We start from the raw sequence: 7,427 nt of genomic DNA, 5'->3' as shown, positions 1-7,427 counted from the left end.
AATGCCCAGAAGGAGCATAAGGCGAACATGGATATGATGAATAGGCAATTAGCCCAGCTGACAAGTTCAATGGGTGAATTGAAGGGAAATTCAGGGAAATTCCCGTCTACAGTCCATGTACCTGAAAAGGCAAACGTGAGTAAGGTCACATTGCGGTCCGGAACTTCCTATAATGGACCCCAACCGAAGAAACCCAGTGGAGAGCCCAGTGAAACGAAGGTACTGAGCGACATCGTCTCGGTGGGAGAGCTCAACAGACCTCTACCTCAGATGCAGGATCCATTTTTCTTGGATGAAGCACCATTGGAAAAAGATGAAACCAAAGGCTTACGGCCCAGGGAAGATGCTCCTAAAGAAAAGGAAGCCACGACAGAGACTCCAACCCAGAATGTGCCCAAGGAAGACTCCAGGAAGGCTGTTGAAGAATCAGTAGAAGAGGCGAAAGGGAAAAAACCATTTCTTTACCGTTTCGTGACAAGGGGGAAGAAGGAGAACTCAGTGGACTACATGTCCATTTTTGGGAAGCTGAATGTCACCATACCATTCCTCCAAGCCGTGAAGCTACCCCCGCTTGGGAAATTCATCAAAGAGTTCATAGCCGGGAAGGCCCAAGAAGATGGAAAAATCATGGTGGAAGGGATAGCGTCAGCAATTATGCAGGAGAAGCTACCGCCCAAAAGAGCCGACCCAGGTATGTTCACCTTACCCATAACTATTGGAGATGTAAAAATCAAGCATGCGATGTGTGATCTGGGAGCATCTATAAATGTTATGGCATTATCTATCTATAATCGGTTGAAGGGAGTAAAGTTGTCAAACACTAGGGTGTTAATCCAACTGGCTAATAGGTCATGCATAAATCCTGAGGGCGTGCTAGAAAATGTATTGGTGAGAGTGCATAATTTTACTTACCCTTCTGACTTTTATGTGATCAAGTTGAGTGAGTTTGAAGCTAGAGAGTCTAACGGTATATTGTTAGGGAGACTGTTTTTTAGAACAGCTAAGACAATCGTGGGCATGGCTGAGGGGACAATTTACATTGATTTTCATGGAGAGAAATTCACTTTTGATATCAATGAGGCCATGAAGAAGCCTATCGATTCTGAAAATCTGTGCTATGTTGATGTAATTGACCCCGTAGTCCAAGATTTTCTTGAGACCGAGTTATTGCAGGAAAAACTCCAAGCGTTGGATGTGTATGGACAGGCTGATGTAGAAGCAACTGCATGGTGCGATCTGATCAGCAGCCAAGGGTTGACTGATGAAGAGATAGAGGGAGCAATTAATGACTTTTGTTAGAAATCAGAATTTATTGGAGCCGCTGGGGCTCAACTACCAGCCGCAGCGGGATGCTGCAAAAAACCTTCTACCCGCAGACACACTTCCCCCACAAGTTGATTTAAAGAAACTGCCAGCAAACCTGAAGTATGCCTTCCTCGGGGAAGAAGACTCATATCCTGTGATTATCAGCAGAAGCCTTACGGAAGAGCAAGAGGCAAGGCTACTGACTGTGCTGAGCACGAACAAAAGAGCAATTGGATGGAGTCTTACAGATTTGGTGGGAATAAGCCCCAATGTCTGTATGCACCACATCAGGCTGGAAGAAGGAGCGAAAGCACATCGAGACTCGCAGCGGAAGGTGAACCCTAACATGCGGGAGGAGATATTGAAGGAAATTATGAAATTGCTGTCATTAGGAATTATCTATTTGGTGCTCGACAACGAGTGGGTCAGCCCCATTCACATGGTCCCCAAGAAGTCAGGGGTCCAAGTGGTTCAAAATGAGATGAATGAGCTGATACCAACAAGGCTAGCCACTGGTTGGCGGATGTGCATAGACTACCGCAAACTGAACGCCGCAACCAGGAAGAACCACTTTCCCCTACCGTTCATCGATCAGATGTTGGAGCGACTGGCTGGGAAGAAGTACTTTTGTTTTTTAGATGGGTACAACAGATATTTCCAAATATACGTGGACCCTGAAGACCAGGACAAAACCACCTTCACCTGCCCATCCGGAACCTACGCGTATAGACGCATGCCGTTCGGTTTGTGCAACGCCCCGGGTACATTTCAACGATGCATGATGAGCATTTTTTTCGATCTTATCGAGGATTGTATAGAAATATTAATGGATGACTTTACGGTCTACGGAAACTCTTTCGACTCATGCCTACATCACTTGGACGTAGTCCTGGAGAGGTGTCAAGCAAAGAGCCTAGTCTTGAATTTCGAAAAGTGCCATTTTATGGTCACAGAAGGGATCGTCCTAGGACACGTGGTGTCAAAGAGAGGCATCCAAGTAGATCAAGCCAAAGTGGACGTCATATCCAAGCTGCCATTCCCTACTGACCAGAAGGAAGTAAGGGGCTTTCTGGGGCATGCAGGGTTTTATCGACGATTTATTAAGGACTTCAGCAAAATCTCCCAACCCCTTACCAGACTCCTTCAAAACAAGGTAGAGTTCGTTTTTTATGAACAGTGCAAGGCCGCTTTCAATCTTCTCAAAGAAAAGCTGATATCCACACCAATCATCCGGGCTCCTGACTGGGATCATCCTTTCGAAGTGATGTGTGATACCAGTGACTATGCAGTGGGAGCTGTTCTGGGTCAGAAAATCGAAGGAAAAAGGTACGTGATTTTCTATGCATCTAAGACCTTGAATCAGGCACAACGGAATTATGACACCACTGAGAAGGAGATGCTGGCCATGGTGTATTCATTCGAGAACAGAACTTGTTAGGGTCAAAGGTCATCGTCTATACTAACCATGCGGCCATAAAGTACCTCATTGCCAAGAAGGAATCAAAGCCCTGACTGATCCGATGGGTACTCCTGCTACAAGAATTCGATTAGGAGGTGGAAGAAAAAAAATAAGTCGAGAATAAAGTAGCGGATCATTTGAGCTGAAGAGTGCAAGATGGGAGCAACGAGGAGGTGCACGACCGGTTCCCGGAGGAACACTTATGTGAAGTGATTTTTTCCGTTAGAAAAATTGATTGGGAAAAGGTAATGAAGCTCACTGGCCAGGATACAACAGCAAAAGGGAAAGAAAAAGTAGGGCAGGAGCCATGGTTTGCGGACCTAGCCAACTACCTAGTGACAGGAGAACTTCCAGAAGTGCCAAACTTCACCAAGGCTCAAAGAATGAAGATCAGAAGTGAGTCGAAATACTACTTTTGGGACGACCCATACCTGTGGAAAGTAGGAGCAGATCAAGTGATAAGAAGATGCGTTCCTGACTGGGAGCATATGGACGTACTGACACATTGCCACTCCTTGGCATGTGGAGGACACTTCGGTCCCAAGAAAACGGCAAGAAAGATTTTGGACAGTGGATTCTACTGGCCAACTCTACGCAAAGATGCTTATGAATTCTGTAGAAGCTGTGAACGTTGCCAACTGACCGGTGGGCTCTCTGCACGAGATGAAATGCCATAAGTACCAGTTATTGTTTGTGAGTTGTTCGACATATGGGGGATGGACTTCATGGGTCCTTTTCCCTCGTCCTATGGAAACCTGTATATTTTAGTCACAGTTGACTACGTCTCTAAGTGGGTAGAAGCCAAGGCCACGAGCACGTGTGAGGCGAAAGAGGTGGCCAAGTTCCTCAAGAGTAACATAATCAGCCGTTTCGGAATACCAAGGGCCATCATATCCGATCAGGGAACCCACTTCTGTAACCGCACTATCGAAGCCTTGATGAAGAAGTACGATGTTTACCACATATTATCTAGCTCCTACCACCCACAAGCAAACGGTCAAGCGGAGATCTCTAATCGAGAGATAAAGAGTATTCTGGAAAAAAATTTCAACCCTTCCAGGAAGGACTAAAGTGTGAGGTTAGTATATGCTCTGTGGGCATACCGGACAGCCTACAAAACACCCATAGGAATGTCCCCATACATAATTTTGGGAAGATGTGCCATTTACCAGTGGGGATCAAGCATCGAGCATACTGGGCAGTACAACAAGTTAATATGGATGCTAAGTCCTGTGAGGAGGAAAGGAAGCTGCAGCTACATGTAACACCCCGACTTTTTCTACCCTTTTATTGTATTCTTGAAAGGATCGTTTGAAGAATTAATATTTAGCACAACACTAAATATTAATTGTTTGCGTTGAGTGATTTTAATCTTTGTTGGAAACGGGACGACGAAATTGATTAAAGTTTTCCGTGAACTTTAATTAATAGAAAGGAATGAGAGAATGCAAAATATATACTCTTGGGTTTCTCAAATAAAAATTTGAGTCGAAATGTTTTTATTAAAAATGGCTTTGGGCCATGACAATCAGAAGGTCCAACAAATAGATAATTATACAAATTTGGGGCTTTGCAACTAAATGAGCCCAAACTAATTTAAATAAATTATGTTGAGCCCAATACATTTTCCAAAATATGGGAGTAAGCCCAAAGATCTTCTTTTTCTTCTTCTCCTCTTCATGATCAACGGTTTCTTCAAGTGGAGACTCCCCATCTTCAACTTCTCCACTCTCCATCTTCCACCATTAATCCTACAAACCAAAGGTCACCCATTACTTCTTCATGTAACCTCTTCCCTAACTCCTCACAATACACACTTTACAATGAGCAAATTGAGAGAGAGGGAGGGAGCCGAGAGGAGAAGAAGTAGAAGGAATTGTTGCTTCCATTTTGTTTCAACCACAACCAAGTTCAAATTCTTGAGGTATAATCCCTTTCCTAGTCCAAAGCACGAAATGTTAGTAGCTAATTTCATACATTGATTTCATACTTTCACCTTCACAAGCAATTCAAACAATTTAACAACAAAGAACTAATCGAACATCGCCGTACTTAATCGAACACATGAAAGAACTTAACTTGGAATGAGAACTTGTCTGGCGGGGCTGCTTTGGGGTTGGTTTCGGGGCTGTTCGGGGTTGTTGAGAATAGTTAATGGGGCTGCCGGATGCTTATGGGGTAGTTTTCGCGCTCGGTCGGGACTACCGGTGGCGATTCGGGGCTGTTTTCGGACTGCCCGACAGCTGGGAATGCCGGAAGGCAGCGGTTCAACGATGACTGCTGATGATGGTCGTCTACCGCGATGGTGAAGGATCTGGACCGCGACGGTACAACAGCGCACAACGGAGCCTGGCGAAGGCTGACCCGAGACAGCAGTTCCGTCTGACAGCAACAGCACTTCCCGACGGTGCGTGTTTGAGCCGCGGGCAGTGAGCAGTGAGCCGCGGGCAGCGAGCAGCGGCGACCGTCCTCCCCTCTCGCTGCAGTGGCGCTCCTGGGTGGAATACGCAGCAGACGGCGACGGGAAGTGAATTGAAGGCGACGAACTTTGGAGCTTCTGCAATTTGGGGATCTTGATTTGGGAAATTCCCTAATTTTGGGATGAAGTAACATCATAGAGGGAGAGGGAGTAAACCGAGAGAGATTGGGGAAGTGGAAGTCAAATTTGGGCCTTTGTTTGATAAAAGAATTTGGGCCCTTTTTGCCTTGTAAAAAAAAATGAATTGATTGGGCCTCATTCTCTTAATTCTTGTTGGGCTCTTTTCTTTTAATTGGAGGAACAAGGTGGGCTAAGTAAATAAATCTTTGGGCCGTCAATTAAATTAATCGCGAGAAATTAATTAATTAATTTCCGAATAATTCGATGTACAAATAATTTTATCCCCAGTCTGAAATAATATAATTGCGAAGAGAAATAGTTGCGATAATTATACGCTTAGAAAATTTTGGAATTTATTTCGATATCATGGAGGGAAATACGAGGAGCCAGCGGAGGAATTTTGGGCGTAAGCGGCCGACCGGCGTCGCACGCGACGCCTTGGGCGGCAGCCAAATAATAAAAAAAAAATGTACAAAAACCGAGAAACGTGATAAAAGACTTTAATTAGAGTGCATGCATTCTAAATATCTTGGTTATCGAGATTGATGGGTAGTTTATGTATTTTCCGAAAAGGTGGTTCGCACGCACGCTAGAAGTCGGAACGAGGAACTATTTACGGAAATTCTAAGCTTTTGAGGTGGGCTTTCTTTTTAAATAAGGGGCTATGCCCTAAGTATATTTTTATGTGAAATGATATGAATATTTATCATGCCGTGCTTTGTTTTATTCTATGGAACCTATCTGATGTGGCTTATGCCATCAATGGATAATCGAATTCGGGTCTGTCTAGGGAGTGAGTCCCAATTCAGGCTAGTGTACACCTATGGAGATCGTGAGCCGTCTTTTGGGTCGGCCGGTCTAGTGACTTGGAATGTGGCCACATTCCTTGTCATCAATGGATCAGATATGGTAGACATCTATGGGAAAATGACTGCAGTCACGAGTTTTACGATGGAAATGATTTTAGTGTCTTGGGCGATTTCTAAAGCTAAAAACCCAAGGTCACTCAATGGTGGCATGATAAATACTTTTTATAAAATATTTTGGGCATGAGTTCACTGAGTGCATTAAAGTACTCAGCCCCTGCATATGTTTTCCCTATGTGCAGGTTGAGCGGTGACGAGCGCGGTGGGTGTTGAGCATAAAAGTGAAGAATGTCTATCAAATGTCTAGAATATGGTGTGTCTTCATACATAGCATTATTCTACTCTCGAAATGCTTCCGCTAAATATTGTTTCTTTTGAGTTAGTGTATTGTTGAGATATTTTCATTGTGAATTGTTGATTGTCGAGATACTCTGATTTTATTTGAGCTATTCCCATATGTTTCGAGCTATGGTTGAGTTGTGTTGATTTCCCCCTTTCTTCCCCGCTTCTTTAACTTTGTTTCGAGCGATCAACTTTGAGCTATTCCCATTTTATTTGAGCTATTCCCATTTGTTTCGAGCGATCAACTTTGTTTTCTATCCTTAGAAAATGCAGGCGTGACACTACAGGAGTTATAGGAACTTAGATTGGAGTCGTTCGATTCTGCCATGTGGTATAAAGAGAAAACTAAATTGTGGCACGACAGAAATCTAAGGACCAAAGACCTCCATGTTGGCCAGAAAGTACTTCTCTTCCAGTCAAGATTGAAGCTAATTCTGGGAAGCTCAAGTCGAAGTGGACAGGACCATATGTCATAACCGCACTCCGTTCTAATGGAGCGGTGGAGATTTCAGGGAGTACCCTTAATTCTGAACCTTTTATCGTAAATGGACATAGGCTGAAGGTGTTTAGGGATAATACTGATATGAGTGTAGTGTAAGAGATTCCACTACAATCACATACTAAGGTCGCGTAATGACCAGTAGGATGAGAATTTGGAGTTCCACTGGGCTAGTTTTCCTTTTTGGCAAAGTTTGCATATGCTGGCCAAGTATAATTCCAAATTACCTAAAGTAAAATGTAAGTATTGTAAATACTTGGTAGTTAATAGTTAAATTTCTGCATGCAATTAAAAAATTAAAATCCAAAAAAAAAAAAAAAATTCGGACCATAAATATTAATTTGGAGTACGTACTGA

At 43.6% G+C, this 7,427-nt stretch overlaps 1 long non-coding RNA gene across 1 annotated transcript; it reads right to left on the bottom strand.

Annotated features, from left to right (window-relative positions):
• Positions 1 to 4,202: 4,202 nt before the first annotated feature.
• Positions 4,203 to 5,423, bottom strand: LOC121761193. Its single transcript, XR_006041952.1, has 2 exons — positions 4,844 to 5,423; positions 4,203 to 4,702 (listed from the first exon to the last, which is right to left on the bottom strand). It is a non-coding gene; the product is annotated as an uncharacterized LOC121761193 (long non-coding RNA).
• Between the last annotated feature and the right edge of the window lie 2,004 nt (positions 5,424 to 7,427).

Source organism: Salvia splendens, chromosome 13 (genome assembly GCF_004379255.2).
Source record: "Salvia splendens isolate huo1 chromosome 13, SspV2, whole genome shotgun sequence".
Lineage (NCBI taxonomy): Eukaryota > Viridiplantae > Streptophyta > Magnoliopsida > Lamiales > Lamiaceae > Salvia > Salvia splendens.
Note: the sequence above shows the minus strand (reverse complement) of the source record. Positions and strands in the feature narration are given on the sequence as shown.